This window comes from Cupressus sempervirens, chromosome 4, assembly GCF_028749045.1.
Source record: "Cupressus sempervirens isolate cs-2001-9-10 chromosome 4, ASM2874904v1, whole genome shotgun sequence".
Lineage (NCBI taxonomy): Eukaryota > Viridiplantae > Streptophyta > Pinopsida > Cupressales > Cupressaceae > Cupressus > Cupressus sempervirens.
In genome coordinates, this window is record NC_143121.1 from 109,310,592 (window position 1) to 109,330,408 (window position 19,817).

Here is a 19,817-nt window from a genome sequence, read left to right on the forward strand (position 1 = left end):
TGGATTCTTCTAATTTTGCATTGACTTTTAAAGAAACTTCTAGAGCCTTCCATTTTGGTGGTTGATGCCAACTATAAATATTTAGAATGTACTCCTAATCCTTAAACTTTTGGGGTCTATTTAAAGAACATTTCTAGCATTGTAAAAGGCAGTTCAGAGTGGAGTTTGAGAGAAGGTACTGGAAGAAGAAATTATCTCCAAATTTATACTATTGTAAGCCCATAGGGCAGGTTTTGGATTCTAATTACTCTACACTAAGTGTATTAGCATATTTTCATAGTTAATAAAGTTTTCTTTTCCTATTGTGTCCATTCTGTACTTGTCTTGTGTCTCCATCAAGTGGTATCAGAGCCTTACTTTTCTTGAATGTGTAGATAGAGTGCCGACTATGAGGCAGTTTGCACCAGGACTATGTGGTTGTGGGTTTGAGTTAAGAAGATGAATCCATGAAGAGAGAAAGGTGGAAGGGTTAGGGCTATTAATACTAAGGAGGTTAGGGCCTTCCAAATGCAAGTATAAGCATTGTAGGAGGAGCTCCATAGAGGATCAAATGTTGTTGTAGGTGATGAAAGTGAAGACGACAATGAGGAAGAAGAAATTGGACTAGAAGGGGAAGTTTTGAATTGGGTAGAAGAGAGGCTTTCTAGGGCCATTATTAAGTTCAAAAAAAGACCTACAACTAATGTGGGTGTATTTTTAGGAAATCTAAAATTGGATGAGTTGATTGACTAGATCAATGAACTGGAGGAGTACTTTGAGTATGAGGATATCAAGGATCCAGATATGGTTAAGTTTGCAAAGGCCAAGCTGAAAGGCCATGCCAAAATTTGGTGGCAAGAGGTTCAATTGGAAAGAAATTAAAAAGGAAAGGAGAAGATCACAAAGTGGGATCACATGGTGGAAAAACTAAAGAAGCAGTTCATTCCTGTTGACTACAAGCTTGATTTGTTTAAGAAGATGCATGGGTTAAAGCAAGCAAGAAAATCAGTACAAGAATATATGGAGGAGTTTTACCGACTTCTGATTAGAGTAGGGCATACAGAAGCAAATAAGGAGAAGGTTGCTTGTTATATCAGTGGGTTGTGACCTAGAAGCCAGGAGGAATTAAGTCTAGTAAGAATGACCAGTGTTGAAGAGGCATACCAGTTTTCCCTACAAGTTGAAGAGAAGCTAAATAAAAAGTTTTAAGAGAAACAAATAGGGCATAGTCAAGGAGGAAGGGGCAATGGTAGGTCATCTAGAGGCTGAAATGAGATCGAAAAGAAAAATGAAGATGTGGGTACTAGCATAAACTAGAGCAACGAGGATTTCAACCACTCTCGTGATCAAAACTTTGGAAATCAAAGAGGAAGAGGTAGAGGATGTGGAAAAGGTTTAGGAAGAGGAGGCTTCCATGATACCTATTTCCATTGCAATGAACAAGGTCATCATGCCTTTTAATGCCCTTAACGACAAGGAAGGATAGATAGGAGAGCTGAGGGCCAAGCTAGGGTTGTTCATGTGGATGAGGATGCATAGTCATCACATTCAGAGGATGTTGAAAGAGGAAAAACTTTAGTAAATGAAAGGGTCCTACTAAGTGGTGAGATTGAACGAGGACAAAGGAGGAGTCTATTTTGTACCAGGTGCAAATGTGAGGATAAATGTTACAATGTGATCATTGATGGTGGTAGCACTGACAACTTGGTGTTAGAGGGGATGGTCTCTAAGCTAAAGCTCAAGAGGGAGAAACACCTCCAACCCTATTGGATCAGTTGGGTGCAGGATGATCATAAGGTCTTGGTAAGTGAACAATGTTGAGTGAAGTTCAAAATTGGGAGTTACAATCATGAAGTTCTCTATGATATTATTCCAATGGATGTCTTCCATCTATTATTGGGAAGACCATGGCAATTTGATAGGCATGCATTATATGATGGTCATGCAAACACATACTCTCTCACAAAGGATGGAGTTCACCACAAACTGAAGCCCATGATAAAGGAAGGTGAAAAGGTATGCAACAGTGCTAGGATCTATCTCAATGAGAAGCTCTCTTGTTGAGTAGCTTTGTCTAATTAGATAGGATGTATGCACGATTCTCCAAAGGCTTCAATGGTGTTCTTGATGGATTTTGGCTTGGGTGAATGTATTTGATGTAAAATGACTTCACAAAAATGGCATTATGGCTTTACTTCATGATCAAAATGGAATTACTTTGTTACTATGGGTGATTGTGTTAAAATAGTTTGGGAGAGGATTCCTTAAATAGGCAAAGGGCTTGAGGGATCAAGGGCTAGGATGCAAGGATGGGAGAAAGCTTATGGAAGGTTTAGATTGAATGAGAGGAGAGCACATGGATTGTGCTTCCTTACAACCAATCAAGAGTGACACATGTCACAGGGTCATTGATTAGAGCAAGAGGGGTTGAGGGGTCAACAAAGGAGGCTCAAAGCTCATAATAGCTTGTAAGAGCAATGAATGGGATTGTAAGAGTCATTTATGGCTTTGTGGGCTTCATAAAGTTTTGTGGTTCGGATATTTGTAAGAGAGTTGAGATATTTGACTTGGGTTGGATTAAGAAAGTCTTAAGCTTGACTTAGGAATGTGAAAATGATTAAGGCTTGGATTAAGCTTGGGTTAAGACTAGATTGGGCTTGTTAGAGATGGGAAAGTGGATGGCATTTAATGAGGGTGGGTGAAGGAGGAGATATTTGTTGGCTTTGGCTTGGGTTAGAAAGTCTTAACCCATGTTTAGGAAATGTGACAAGGTTAGGAGGGGATTAGGATTAAGATTAGGGTCAAAGATAAGGATTGACATCTTCTAGAAGAGTCTAGGCTTTGGATGAGGATGAAGACTTTCTAGAAGAGTCTCGAACATCCTAGGATGAGGATAAATAAGGTTTTTAGAAAATAAATAAAGTTTTATTTATTTCAAGGGTTTGGGTTGAGGAGATATTTATTAAAATATTTTTAATAAACATGAGGATTAATATTTAATCTTAATTAAATTTTTTGAGTTGGGATTAGGGGTAGAAAATGATGGGATTAGCCTTTAATCAAAATTAAAGAAGGATTAGAAGATTTTGGAACAGGTTAGTGGTCTTAAGGAAATTGGCCAAGTTTTGGGCAAAAAGTAAATAAATTATTTATTTTGGGATTTTTGGTCAATTTATGAATTAAATAATTAATAAATAAGGAAATAATGTTTAAATAAGATTTAAACATATTTGGGAGGGTTTCCTTAATTAAATATTTTTAATTAAGATAAAGGGACTTAATGGCATAAAAATAAATAAATAAATAAATAAATAAATAAATTAATTAATGATGATGTCATCAGAGACTTTTTCATAAAATAAAAATACTTTATTTTTTAAAGGATTTTAGGTGTCTACATTTTTCCCCTCTTTGACATAGTGTTGAAACAACACTATTTCAAAGAAGTTCAGATATAAATGACATGGAGATGACTTTATGGAGCAACACAGTTGCCCCAGTCTCCGGTAGAAGAGAAAGAATGAACTGCACCATGTCCCCTCAAGAAGGTGACGGAGAGAGAAAATGAGGCTTGACGATTTCTTGAAAAATACAAAAATTTGAGATGAGCAAGGAGACTCAAATTGGCAAAGAGAAGGGGCTGAATTAGCTCAAACTCTCACTATGGGAGAATGATAAAAGAAGAATTATAGGCACAAGATGAAGCAAGCTTAAGACTTTAGGGAAGGTGGAGGATGAAGGAGTGAAGCACTACAAAAAGGAATCTAGGATAGGGAGAAGGATGAGGGGATTATAAAGCTGATGCAACAGGATTTCAAAGAGTCAGATTGGCGGAAGATGGGTTTTAGAGATCCCTAGGACTAGGATTGTGGATCTCAAAAGATGAGGCTTGGTGGGTTGATAGGATTGGTGGATCCCTAAGACTAGGATTTTGGATCCGTAAAGCTAAAAGTAAAGATTGATTCAAAGAGATACTGATGCATAAGTTGGGGTAGGAGAGACAAATGTTGGATATAGATGGGGGATAATGGAGATTATGGGAATCCATTGAAGCTTTTTGAGAGGGGGGATACATCAAAGAGAAGTACCGCCATGTAGTTGAGCACTAAATTTTGTATAGGACTATTGGTTAATTACCAAGGTTACCAAGAACATCAAGGCGATGTCACCAACCATCTAGAGGACTGATAGACTGACTCAAAACAAACACACAAGGATTGCCCCAGCATCACACATGAAACTCAAAGGAAACAGTGTGGAACCGACACTGGGTAACCCACAAGCAAAAAGGAAATAAATGAAAGACTTGATGAAAACTGTACACTCAAAGTGCCCCATTTGCAACATACCATGATATGGAAGATCATGGCAACCTTGAGGAGGGAACAAAAAGATTGCTTGGATAAGATACTTCGAGACCCAAAAGGGAAGATTCCAAATCAAAAGAAAGCAAAAATCCAAAAGAGAACCATTTGCCAATGAGATGGGTAGGATGAGGTACTAATGGACCAAGATCAGACATGAGGAAAGCTATATCCTATAAGGATCTATCAGAGAGAACCTAAGCTGGTGGATTTAGATGAGTGACGCACTTGGTAGGCTGAACTAAGAAGGATAACACTTTGATGACGGGAGATCTAGCTAAAGGATGCATTGGAATAGCTATTCAAGATTTGTGTGATGTGTGCAAGATGCTGATCAAGGATGAACTAATACAAAAGATGGATAGATACAATGGTACTAAGCTAAAGAGGATGTACAAGTTGATGGACCAAGATATGGTACAAATGTACAAGTTATTTTGGGCAAGATTGGATACACAAGGTATGATACAAGCATTGGATACAAGATTATTTACAAGTTGTACATGAGCTCCAAATAATAAGATAGAGGGATGGCTCAAGTTGGTGCAAGATGCAAAAGCTAAGGATGAAGTGATAGTGGAAGATATGGATTTGTTAGGATGCATCCAATGATGATGATAGATGTGTGACCAAGGATGGAGACAATGCTAAGGTTGGTGGTAGCTGAGCTAATAGATGGCGCTAGAGTGAATGGCTAATGAGAGGATGACATTGGATTTGCATGAGGATAGCCTAGAGTGAGATACCAATGACAAGGGAGGATGGAAAAGACAAGATCTCCAAGGAATACAGTATCCCCAGTCAGAAGATGACATGTGGAAGGAGGTCTTATGATGGATGTGATAGGATTAAAGCTAAGATGGAAAAGTTGAAGGTGCTAGGGAGATGGACAATAGCTGGGATGATGGGGTGAGGTTGCAGAAGATAAGTGGATAGTGATAGATAAAAGCTGGAGGATGAAAGATAGGTGGATAAATTGGAAGATGGAGCTGGATGGCAAGATGTGACCAAAAGCATGAGGATGATGTGCTAAGATGGGGATGGTTGGATTGCACATGATGCTTGTTTTCCAAGTTTTCATCATGGTACTTGTCCAAGGCACTTGAATTGCCAAGTTTTCACCAGTGGATTTTTTATTTTGCTTTTTTATTTTTGACTTTTTGACTTTGGACTTAGCTGGAATTATTTTGGCTTTCTTCAGCTATTTTTGGCTTTTTTGGGATTTTTCACTCGCTGTTGGAATGTTCAATTTTGTTGCTTGCTATTGATACACTGGATGTGTGATTTATGCAATATATCAGATTAGATGGGGTTGATGGTAGGAGATGGAGGGATGAAAACATTGGAAAGGAGCATGAGATGGGGATGCTTGCAGGATCAACATGGGCACATGTTGGGATGGGTGTAAAAAGAGCATATGGGGGATAGATGGTAGATGCGGGCTTGATGGAGGATTTGTGGAAGCACACTTGGGGGTATAGGCACCCAAGATGGAGTTAGGAGATGGAGGACATGAGTCACTGGATGGGGGATTAGCAATGGTGGATGCCATTATGCATTGGGTTTCAACTTTTTTCTTTGGGATCCACATGGTTTTGGATTTTCTTTTCATAGGCTTTCGCATTGTTTTGCATTCTTTGATTGGATTTTTCCTTTTTGGAGTATGTCTTTTAGAATAGACATATGATTGCCTAGGATGTGGATTTTTAGCTTTATGCATTTTGATGTTGGCATTCACATTAATGTGGTAAGCTTTGGCAAGATGGTTAGGAGAAGCTTTATGAGATGGAGAGGATATGGAAGAGCATGTAGGGGGATGATGATGGATGATGTGCCCTGATATGTGCCTTTTTTGATCTTGTGTAGGAATGGTGGGAATTGGATTTTTATGATGGTTGATAGGAGGATGGAGGATGGTAGATTTTGGGACATGGGGACCCAAAATGGATTTAGCGCATGAAGGGGGGATATGGTAGGTTATCTTGGGTTGCAAATATGGTGGAGGGGGGATGACATAAGATTTCTTGAAGGACTGATGGGAGGTTGGCATGGTGGGCTTGGAGATAGGCTTGGTTTGGGGATGGCATGTACCAACACTTTTACACGGTGAGCCTTTGGATACATATCCAAGACCATGAAATCCTGGATTCTTTTGTGCAATAATAGGCTTTCTAATTTGTTTCGCTTGTGGTCCTAAACCTTGACCTTGATAATGCCATTGATTAAGCATTTTAACAAGCTGAGGAAACTTTTTACTTGTACAAAATGGTAGAAGTCTTTTATTAGATGTATTGCAACAAGGAGATACTATTCTTAATTCTTCTACTGAGAGGGGGCCACCGTGGATAAATGTAACTGAACCAAGAGGGTAGATTATAGATGGTGGAATAGCTTGGATAGGTGGTAAGATGAAAGCATGGAGTAGAGGAGATGGTAGGATAGGATCTTGATTTAGCTAATGGGATAAAAAGATATCCTACAGTAGAGGAGGCATGGCTTGAGGTTTTGGGGATGGTGGATGCACTATGGATGAAAGACATGGTATGACAATATCTTTGTTTATGCTTTGGGTGATGTCAACATGCTTTTGGGTAGGATCTTGATAGGATTGGATTGGAGTGGATGGTGCGATAGGATGAAGGGATGGATTCTTCAAAGGCAATGGATAGATAGATGGGAGATTTGGTAGTGGAGATGGGTGAGTAGAAGATGGATACATAAGGGTCATTATGAGAGATTTGGGAAATTCTTGGAGGTGATGTGGATAGGATTTGGAGGGATTTGATAGTTGGTGGGATTTTGATGCTTGCAAGAAGTGGAAGGATTTTAAGCAATTTGATGGACGGTATGTAGATGATAGCTATGGGAGATGGAGGTGATATTATAGATGGGGAAGCTTCATCACTGACTACTTAACATGGTTGGATTAGATGACATGGCTTATCGACTATTGGAGGAAACTTTTCTTGTATTTCCTCTAGGAGATTCCTGGGAGATTCATGTGTCAGAGGTGGAGGTAGTGGATTGACAGGAATAACTAGTGTGATGGGGGTGGAAGATTGGAAGCTTGGTTGAGTGGGTGATGGAGGAGAAGCTGGGATATGAGATGGCATGAATAGATAGTTTGGAGGAATGCTTGGATTTTGGGGGATGGTTGGCAAAAGGCATCTAAGGTTCTCAAGATACCCGTCATAGTCAACAAGATTTTCATCATCATTGGAATAGGATGTAGTGGGAGAAAGGATAATGTGACAAAACTCATCATGATAGGGTAGGGATTTCATGTTTTGATGATGAGTTGGATGGGGATGGGGTCTTGCATATGGATGAACATGGAAGCTCATGGTTGGATTTGGATTAAGCACAAATTTTGGATTGGCTGATGAAAGATTTCCTAGGGAGAGTCAAAGCTACATGATAGACCTAAGGAGGATTGGTTTGAGATTTTTGGCTTTCCTATGGATGGAAGACTTCAAGGGTATGTTGTCAAAAAGTGAGAGTTTTGCTTTCCTATGTGCAGGATTGGTGGCTTTTGGTGTCAACTTGAGGATAGACAAATGATCCTATGGGCATGACATGAGATTGACCACTTGTGGATCCCAACCTTTAGCTTAAGGTGATGAGGGATGACAAGTGACAAGGCTAGATTACCCTAGACAAAGCTTTGTCAAAGGGATAACCTTGGGGAGATTGAGAGATTTGGATAGATTGATTGGATAGAAAACTCTGGCAGAGTAACAACAATTCCTTAAAGGCTTGGGTGATTTTGGAATGGATTGCTAGCTGGTTGGGCGGATGATTTGGATGGACTTTGGATTTTGGATTGTTCTAAAGAAAAGAACTAGATAGATTTGCTTGTGGTGGGGGAGTTTGGATGATTTTTTGATGAGGCAGTGACTATGCTAAGTATGCCTTCAGCTGGGAGATTTCTACTTTTCTAGGATTTTGACCAAAGTTGGAAAACATTCATTCAAAAGATATGAACAAACAAGTAGACAAAATTTTAGTGCAAGCACGTCAAACACACCAACATCCTAGGAAGCTTTCTACAAGGATGAAATTTGGTTTAGCTAGGGAGTCCTTGAAATACGCAAGGGATGTGAGGCCCAAATTCATAGATGAAACCAAAAAGACATCCCGCAGCTAAGAGGAGCGGTAACCCCCTTCTCATCTTTCATTTCTCAATGGTATAAAGTTCCTTGAGGCTTAGCCTGAGTGACAAAATTTTGATCCCAAGAGAGGTGTCTTTGGATTCACCTCTCGATCTTTATACTCCACTAGAACACTAGAGTTGAGGTCGTCCCAAGGGATGGTGAAATCCTTGAGTAGGCCTCCTAAAAATTAAATAAGATTTTGAATCCTAATCTTATGCACCCAAGATGGCCTCGAAAGACAACAAGGGGAGAGAAGACTTGGATGATCTTGGGCTAAAAGACAAAGTTCTTTTGCAACTGATGCTTAAGTTTTTTGATCTAGACTTTTTGAAAACACATGTGATTAAGATGCAAAGGTTCAATTCCAATTTGAAATGTACCAACAAAATAGAAGTGATTGAAGAATGAATACACAAAGGAGAGTTAGGGTCAACAAGAAAGTAAATTCGCATGCCCGGAGGCCCTCCATGCCCTCCATGTCAAGTATCAATTAATTTCCTTTAAGGCATTCAAGAGTTGGTGTTTGTTCATTTTAAGGCCAAAAAAAAGATGTGTGTAAAGCTCAATTTCAAGCACATGCTCAAAGGCCCTCCACGTCAAAATTTGTTCAATTTTTATACCCAAATGAAGTGTTAGTGAGACTAATGTGCATTCAAGAAGTTTTCTATCTTAGAAAAACCAATAAAAACTCATGTGAGTGGAGTATGATTCTTGTGGAGAATTTAACACCTTCTTAGGTAGACCCATCCCCATATATGGTGTTGATATTGCAACCAATGGTTAGAATGATGGGTGATTAAAGAGGGTGAGTCCAACAAAAAATTTACTCAAAGTGTCTTTATTTTTTTTTATACTTAGAAAGTTTCTAAAATGTGGATTCTTTTATGCCCCAAAAGATGATTATTTGATCTATGGCATTAAAGATTGGATTTTTTGTTTTAATCATGCATTCATAAAAAAACAAACAAACATGATTTTAATCCATGGCACTCAAGAGTGATTTTAGCAACATACATTCAAAGACAAGTGATTAAACATTCAAGTTTTTTCCTTTGAGCATTCAAGATTGAGATTTTGTGTGTTGTTTTAAGAACTTTGAAATGCTTTGTTTTAACCTTAGATCATTCAAGATTGTTTTGGACTCAAAAGTGGAAATGACTCTTTGGACTTTGGTTTTCATTCAAGATTTTGTGTTCTAGTTTGCATGTTTTAAGCCTAGAAAAAAAATGATATTCCTAGATTGTTTTGATGCATGAAAAACCTAGGAAACATTCAAGATTTTGCAACAAGACATTTTTTTGGAACAAATAACAAAGCTTTTAGGAAAATTTTGGTAACCATTTAGGACTCTTAGTTTTCATGAGATTTTTAAAAGAACTTTAAAATATTTGCAAATGAGGTTGATTTTATCCTTGATTGATGCTTTGAGTTTGATATAGATTTTAGTGTGCACTTAGTGTTGATTTTCAACCTTTTGAAATGGAAACTTGAAGTTCTTTTTAAATTCCCAAAAATGAAGTGTTCCTAACTTTGCATGAATGCATCTAAAACCTTGATGTTGCAAGAATGGAAATGATTGGATTGATTTAGTTTTGTTTGTTAAAATTTTTTTTTTCAAATTTTTAATTTTTTAATGGATTTAAGTATGATTTGGGGGTTCATTTTAAGCACTAAAACAAGGTGTGTATGATTTTGCTCCCTTAAAAAAAAATTGGCCAAGATCCCACAAGAAGAAGAAGAAGAAGTAGATGGAATAGAAGAAGAATATAGACAAGAAGAGGAAGAAGAATTCCAAGTGCTCCATCCACCTATAAGCTTGAAAAATTTGAAAATAGTCTAAATCCCATCAGAATGTTTGCAAAGAACTCTTGCTTCATCTTCTTCTTGCTTCATTGGACCTACAAAACCTAATTAAATGCCCCTACCAATCACTAAAACATGAAAATTAGCCAAAGTTAGTACAAAACATGCAATTTTGACTACAAATGATAACAAGCATGACCCATGCAGGGTCCCACCAGGCATACTAGAATGTATACGAGGATTAGTAATGCAAAGAACACTAAATATCAAATCAAAAATTATTCACAAAACTAAATAAATGTAACTTCAAGATAGACTAAGATGAGCTCTCAATTGAGAATATGAGCCATTAATGGTCTCTCTCAATGAGAAGCTCTCTTGTTGAGTAGCTTTGTCTAATTAGATAGGATGTATGCTCGATTCTCCAAAGCCTTCAATGGTGTTCTTCATGGATTTTGGCTTGGGTGAATGGATTTGATGTAAAATGGCTTCTCAAAAATGGTAGTATGACTTTACTTCATGATCAAAATGTCATTACTTTGTTACTATGGGTGATTGTGTTAAAATGGCTTGGGAGAGGATTCCTTAAATAGGCAAAGTGCTTGAGGGATCAAGGGCTAGGCTGCAAGGATGGGAGAAATCTTATGGAAGGTTTAGATTGAATGAGAGGAGAGCACATGGATTGTGCTTCCTTACAGCTAATCAGGGACTGACACATGTCACAGGGTCATTGGTTAGAGCAAGAGGGGTTGAGGGGTCAACAAAAGAGGCTCAAAGCTCATAATGGCTTGTAAGAGCAATGAATGGGCTTGTAAGAGTCATTTATGGCTTTGTGGGCTTCATAAAGTTTTATGGTTGGGATATTTGTGAGAGAGTTGAGATATTTGACTTGGGTTGGATTAAGAAAGTCTTAAGCTTGACTTAGAAATTTGCAACTGATTAAGGCTTGGATTAGGATTGGGTTAAGATTAGATTAGGCTTGTTAGAGATGGGCAAGTGGATGGCATTTATTGAGGGTGGGTGAAGGAGGAGATATTTGTTGGCTTTGGATTGGGTTAGCAATTGTTAATCCATGTTTAGGGAATGTGACAAGGTTAGGAGGGGATTAGGATTAGGATTAGGATTAGGGTCAAAGATAAGGATTGACATCTTCTAGAAGAGTCTAGGCTTTGGATGAGGATGAAGACTTTCTAGAAGAGTCTAGAACTTCCTAGGATGAGGATAAATAAGGTTTTTAGGAAATAAATAAAGTTTTATTTATTTCAAGAGTTTGGGTTGAGGAGATATTTATTAAAATATTTTTAATAAACACGAGGATTAATATTTAATCTTAATTAAATATTTTGAGTTGGGATTAGGGGTAGGAAATGATGGGATTAGCCTTTAATCAAAATTAAAGAAGGATTAGAAGATTTTGGAAAAGGTTAGTGGTCTTAAGGAAATTGGCCAAGTTTTAGGCAAAAAATAAATAAATAATTTATTTTGGGATTTTTGGTCAATTTATTATTTAAATAATTAATAAATAAGAAAATAATGTTTAAATAAGATTTAAACATTTTTGGGAGGGATTCCTTAATTAAATATTTTTAATTAAGATAAAGGGATTTAATGGCATAAAAATAATTAATTAATTAATAATGATGTCATCAGAGACTTTTTGAGAAAATAAAAATACTTTATTTTCTAAAGGATTTTAGGTGTCTACAGGTAGTAGTGAAATACCACTCAAAGTTTTAGATTTATTAAGTGAGTTTAGAGATATCATCCTGATAATGTTCCAGAAGCATTGCCACCCATAAGGAAAATTAGTCATAAGATAGATTTAATCCTTGGAGCTAGTTTTCCTAACAAGGCTACTCATAGGATTACTCCTACTGAAACTGAGGAGCTAAACAGACAGGTTTAGGAGCTATTGAGGAAAGGTTTGATTCGAGAGAGCCTGAGTCCATGTATAGTAGCTATAGTACTAGCACCAAAGAAGGATGGAGAGTGGAGAATGTGTACAGAATCTTGAGCTATAAATAGAATAACCATCAAGTATATGTTTCCTTTTCCAAGAATGGATGATCTTATGGACTGCTTGAGTGGAGCTCAATACTTCACAAAGATAGATCTCAAGAGTGACTATCACCAGATACCAACACGAGAAGGAGATGAGTAGAAAACTACCTTCAAGACCAGGGAGGTTCTTTAAGAGTGGCTAGTCATGCCCTTTGGATTGACAAATGCCCTAAGCACCTTCATGTGGCTTATGAATGAGGTACTTAAGAAGTTCTTGGCAAAATTTGTTATTGTCTATTTGGATGATATTTTAATTTTCAGCAAGACTTTTGAAAAACATTTATTGCATATTTGTAGTGTCCTTGAAAGGTTGTGGGAAGAGAAATTGTTAATTAATCTAGAGAAGTGTAGCTTTGCTATAAAAGAGTTAGTCTACCTAGGGTTTGTTGTATCACCTGAAGGTGTCAAAATGGATCCAGAGAAGGTAAAATCTATTAAGGTAAGATCATTTCATGGTCTGGTTAGTTTTTACAAGAAGTTCATTAAGAATTTTAGTGGCATATGTACACCCCTGACTGACATAATAAGAGGGGATAGAAAAGAGTTCAAATGGACTATAGAAGCTACAAGAAGTTTTGAATAGCTAAAGAAGAATGTGATAGAACAACCTATTTTGGCACTTCCTAATTTTAGTAAGGTGGTCTAGGTGGATTGTGATGCTAGTGGCAATGTTATTGGGGTTGTATTGAGAAAAGAAGGTAAGCCTATTGCATATTTTACTAAAAAATTGAATAATGTGAAGAAGAAGTATTCTATTTATGATCAAGAGTTCTATGCAATAGTTTAGGCCTTAAAGAAATAGAGAAATTATTTATTTCCAAAGGAATTTGTTTTATATATTGATCACCATGCATTGCAGTACCTAAATAGCCAAGGTAAATTGAACCAAAGGAATATGAAGTGGGTAGAGTTCTTGCATAGCAATATATTTGTGTTGAAGCATAGAAGTGGAAAGTCTAATAGGGTTGCAGATGAATTGAGTAGGAGGTAGTTGTTGCTTATAGTAATGAAAGTTAAAGTAGTTGGGTTTAATGAACTCAACAATCTATACCCTAAGGATCTTGATTTTGTTAAAGCATGGAAGGCTTGCGAAGAACCTATTGTTGTAGACAGAACCAAGTGGTTAGACTATTTGATTCAGGATGGTATGTTGTTCAAGGGTAGTCAATTTTGCATTCCAAGGAGTTCCATGAGGGAAAATTTGATTAAGGAGAAACACAGTGGAGGGATGGTAGGACATTTTTGTCGAGATAAGACCATTGCCATTCTCAGAGAACATTATTTTTGGCCTCAAATGTCACAAGATGTGAAGAAGTTTGTACAAAATTGTCAAGTTTATCAAGCAACCAAGGGATTTAGTCACAATACTAGACTATATCAGTCATTGCCTATTCCATCAAAGCCATGGGAGGACATAAGTATGGATTTTTTTCTTGGATTGCTGAGCATGAAAAAGGGTAATGACTCCATATTTGTGGTGGTTGATAGGTTCTCCAAAATGGCACATTTCATTCCACACCACAAAACTCATGATGTTTTTCATATTGCAGACTTGTTTTTCAAAGAGGTGGTGAGATTACATGGTCTCCCAAGGAGTACAGTTTCTAACAAAGATACTAAATTTGTGAGGTATTTCTGGAGGACATTGTTCAGGAAGTTGAGAACAAACTTGAAGTTCAGTTTTACACATCACCTGCAGACTGACAGCTAGACAGAAGTGGTAAACAGAAGTCTAGGAAATTTGGTGAGATCTTTAGTTGTGGATAAGCCTCAGGGATGAGATTTGCTTCTACCACAATAAAATTTTTCTTACAATAACTCTATAAATAGGAGTACTAGTAGATCACTATTCCAAATTGTATATGGAAGTAGCCCAAGGACTACACCAGAATTGAGGAAGATAGAGCAAGGGGAGAGGACAAGTGTTGAAGAAAAAGAATTTGTTGAACATATCAAGTGTCTACATGAGGAGGTCTAGGCACACATTACCAAGATGAACCAATAGAATAAAGCTAGGACTGATCAAAGGAGAAGAAATAAGGAGTTCCAAGTAGGGGATCTAGTCATGGTACACTTAAGAAAAGAAAGATTTTTCAGTAGGTACTTAGAAAAAGCTGAAGATGAAGAAATTTGGCCCCTGCAAAATTTTGAAGAAACATGACTCATGAAATGCATATGAAGTGGAGTTGCCAAATGGAATTCACATTTATCCTATCTTTAATATTATAGACTTAATAGAGTATCATGATGATGGTGCAGATGAGGGGTTGATGCTGGACCCATGTCCAATTCCTACTTCTAAGAAGGAGGAGATAGACGAGATTCTGGATAGTTGTGTGGGTAGGAGTACTAGAAATAGGAAGTATGAAGAGTATCTAGTTAAGTGGAAAGGATGGCCGATAGAGGAATCAAATTTGATATTAGTAGGTGAGGTTTCCCATTTGGAATTTCCTCTACAATCCATAAAGTGATGATGCCACTTTTCAATCTATCCTGGGTGTCTAATGTAAGAGCATCCAGAGGTATAAGAGCAATCCTGTGTCACCCAAAAAAGAAAATATACCTAGACATAGTTTCTGTTTCATGTGTTTTCATTTCTAGATACCCATTTTGGTCAAATAAAGGTTCTAGCTCTCACAATCCCACTATCAGTGTTCTAGGTTAGACTTTTTAATAACCTTGGGATACATGTCAATGCCAAAAAAATAGGACTATGTAATTGAGCCATAATATGGTAAGTTAGAAGGTGTAAATTGGAGGGATGATTAAAATTGTAATTTAGAACATTCTAGAAAAAGAATCAGGTCAAAAGGCTGCATGGTTTGGAAGTTATTGCAATTTTTTGGTTTCAAGAGACCTCCTAAGAATGTTTCAAAGTCAAGTTTGAGGTACTAAATGACCTCAAATGGGCCTAAAAAATGGAAGATGTATGAAGTTTATCCATAGGGCTATAGAGTGCTTTGAGAGCTTTCCAAAATTATAAATGATTCATCAATTAGAGCTACAGTTTAAAAGTTATGCCTCTCAAAAGTTCAGCTACCATTTTTGGATTCTTCTTATTTTGCACCAACTTCTAAAGTGACTTTTGGAGCCTTCCATTTTGGTGGTTGATGCCAACTAGCACTTTCTAGAATGCATTCCTAATCCTTAACCATTTGGGGTCTATTTATAAAACATTTCTAGCATTGTAAAAGGCAGTTAAGAGTGGAGTTTGAGAGAAGGTACTAAGAGAAGAAATTATCTCCAGATTTATACTATTGTAAGCCCATAGGGCATGTTTTGCAGTCTGTTTACTTTGCACTAAGTGTATTAGCATATTTTCATAGTTGATAAAGTTTTCCTTTCCTATTGTGTCCATTTTGTACTTGGGTTGTGTCTCCATCAAAATTAGTTTTGCAAGATCCAAAAAGACCCACTTACAAACTCAATTCTAACTAGTCCAAATCCACAACTAGATAAGAACACCAAGAAGAATCCACCCTTGTACCCTTAGGTCTGCCAAGCAATCTTCTAGTTCCTTAGCCATAGTCCTAGCTCTTCAAAATTTGCATCTACACTTCATCCCCTTCTCCAAGGTAGAATGAATAACTACCACCTAAAGACTCTACAAAACCCCTTACTTATACCCAACTAAGCCACAAGTTGGCTCAACTTAGTACAAACTAATTAAATCCCTTGCATTAAATATAGGTCTAGCCATAAGTCAGCCATAATTAAAATTAAATACCCATATGTAAAGTAAATGTCAAAAGTCACCTCATAGACAACTTGACATGAACAGAACCAAGACCAATATTGGCACTTGACATATATAGGAATGCTTGGCATCCACAAGAACACTCGACACCAATAGGCTCACTCAAAATCTACTAAGAGCTAGAGTAACTCAACACCCACTAAGAGCTATAGTAACTTGGCATCCACTAGAGCTACAATAACCTAGCATCCACTAGATCTTCAATAACTTAACATCTATTAGAGCAACAATAGCTTGACACCTAATAGAGCTATAGTAACTCTACATCCACTAGATAGCTTGACATCAACAAAAAATTGAAAACCATAGGCACTTGGATCCAACATGTAGGATTTCAAATAAGCCTAGGATGATCTTACATAAAGAGAATTAAAAAATATTCTAATATGGGGGAGGTTAACACCTTCCTTGTGTATGTTTTTTATAAAATAAATGACATTCATGGACAATATGAATGGGGGAATAGTTGTAGTAGATACATTTGGTATGCATGGAGATTAATTATTTTCTATTTATGTTACTAGTGATTCCAAAGGAGGAGACTATTAAGAATGGATACTAGTAGTATTCCTATCAATGATTATCCTAGAATTATTGGAGACATGTCTTGGAAGTTTTATGTTCCATTCATGACAATTTTTTCTATTGATGTCAACATACTAGTTATTCTATGAAGACTAGCAAAGCAACATACATAATCTTGATTCATGGAGTTTGCGGAATGTAGATGAGCTTATGTGTAGTTGGGATAATGTTCTACTAAGTATATAGATTCTACACTTAAGCACACATACAAATATATAGAGTCTAGATATATACATGATAAATTTGGTGAAGGTAGATATTGGGCAGAGTTTCTAGGGAGAAATTTCTTGGATTGTATCTCCTAAAAGAGATAGAATTTGGTCATGCAGACTTAAAGAGTAATAAAAGATATGATGAAGATGATGAGGTTAATTATACACATCCTAATAAGAAGCACATGAAGATTTATGGAGATTGTGAGCCAACAATTTGAGTGTAAATATGAAAATGATATAATATTATTTAACTTAACATATTAATGTAATATTTTAAGTTGGTCTAATATTAAAATTAAAATTTGGGAAAGCCTCAATTGTAGGTCAATAATTTGTTTTAGGACTTAGTATCAATGAAATATGTTTTCCTTGTGGTAGTGTGTGTATTGCAATTATCAATGAGATCATTTTATGATATGCAAACTTGAGAGTGAGATAAAGTGTGAATATTGTGTAACTAATATGTGTGAACTTACACGCAAACACATCTAAGATCAAATAAGTGGTTGGTGCAATTGATACATGGTTAACTAACAAAGAACTTTATTTGGAAAATATTTTTTTGTTGGACAATGTTGATCTACCGTTGTATTATTTAGTCAAGACAGTATTGAAGCTATTTGGATAGTGAGTCCATCTATCTTCTTAAAAATCTCCCAATAGGGTTTGCACAACTCCTAACTAGGTTGGAATCTCCTAACATGAATTCAAAGTTTCCTAATATGGACTAATATATAATTAATGTATTTCAGTGACTCCTAATAGGGTCCATCCTTTCAAAATGAACTTTTATATTAGTATATAATTTTGTGGGTACCATCCCCATCAGGGTTTTTCCTATGATCTTGTGTTTCCCTAATTAATAGATTTTTTCTTTTTTTGTATGGTTATCTCTCTATGGTTGTTTCATTTATTATTTACATATTTTAGAATTTATAAAGAAATCAAGAGTTATTTTAGTTGCATGACTAATTTACACCACCCAGTTATCTTCGTGGACTTTACTTTCTAAGAACTAAGATATATTTTTCCAATGATATATGGTTGTATATGGTTAATTTTGTTCTCATACTATGTAGAAAATGCAGCTCATAATATCATGCATAATGATTTAGGTAAGGTAAGATCCCATGGTCAACCAAATAGAGCCTTTCTATTGATGAGCATCTATAGCCTAACAAGGTTACTACTTTGGGAATTCATCAATAATGATCTACTATAATTGGTTTCCATATCCCTAGAATAATTATGGAAGTGACCCAAATTCTACAATAAATGAATTAAATTTTTAGGCCCTTAAACACTTTCTAAATATTTTCCTTTTAACATTTTAATGTATGGAGACTATGATTTTATCCTTCTATGATGGCTTCCAAAGTGGTAGTAGGATGCCTCTAATTATTTGTTAAGAAAGGTAGTACAAGTCATTTTATCCTATTGAATGCAGTTAATTACACATTTAGAAAGGTACATAATGAAGCTAGTACCTTCTATTTTTTGTGAAAAGATTAAGTTCAAATGATATAAATCCTTAAAGTAGACATTTCCACATACCAATATCAAATATAATATTTTTCTTAAAGTATTAAATTAATAGATTTACCTTTCACAAAGTCCAAGGGGTAGGACATACTATAAGTAACAAATTCTTCTTTGGACATTCATTTCAATTATGTAAAAATAACAAATTGGGTATGCTTGGAAATAGAGAAAGGGTATGCTTACCATAAGAATCAAATATTGCTAGCTAGTGAGAAGCTTCACTTTCATCTATAAAAGTGGCATTGCTATCATAGAATGTATTTAACACTTGAATATGAGGTGAATACCACTAACATGGTTTTAAATAATAGATACTCATGTTTTCCTAACAATTTCTAAAGGTTTGAAAAGTTGTTCCTTTGTCTTGTAGTTTCTTCATTGTTAGGACCATTATTGGCTTTACACTAATGTGTCTTCATATTTTGTAGCTTCTTTGCTAGAACTTGGGGAGTCTAATGATGCAATTACATACTTATCCTTGGAAATTATTTGGGCTAGGTATTTGCAAGAGGTTGGAATGTATTCTCTTGCTTGTATAGAGAGGAGTTGGAATTCCATATGATATAGACCCACAACATCATTTAGAGATTGACACACTTGTTCCATCTATATCCTTTGTGTTGAATTTCCTCTACCTCCCTCTAGATGTGAATTGATGGTGTGCATGTCAAGACATGGAGTGAAATCAATAAAGAAGTTATTTAATTACAATGTGCCACTCATGTATGAAGTACAAAAAAAATTCCACATCATTGTTACAAAAAAAGGTGTATCCACTTTAGGAGATCTATCAAAGTAATCTAATTGTTGAAGCATTGGAAAAATATATGGTCGGCTTGTTGAAATTTTGAGTCTATCTTGTGACCTTGTCTATAATAGAAAGATTGATGTTTGGAAATTATAAAGAAAATGAGGAATAAAATTAGACCATCTAAGAAAAGAAAAGCTAACTACATGCATAGAAAAAGAGATGATGACATCATGACAAACAAATATGGTACTAATGAATTAAAACAATATTAAGAAATAAACTATGAAAAAGTAATAAAATATTTTTTTGCATAGAACTATATGTAGTGCAAGGATCAAATATATTATTTAAAAAGTAGAATTGAAGAAGTGGGTGGTATTATGAAACATCATCATCGGTATTTTAGTGTACCAAATATTTAATCACAATTCACACCAATGAAATAAAATATTCCTCAATGTGTACGAAGGTGGAGCCAACAATTTTATATAATTGGCTATCATATAATAATATTTTATCTCCTACATAATTATTACAAAAATAAGGAGTTTTTAATTTGCAAATTATTTTTATAGTAAATGGTTACTTTTTCCATTTCACTCTTCT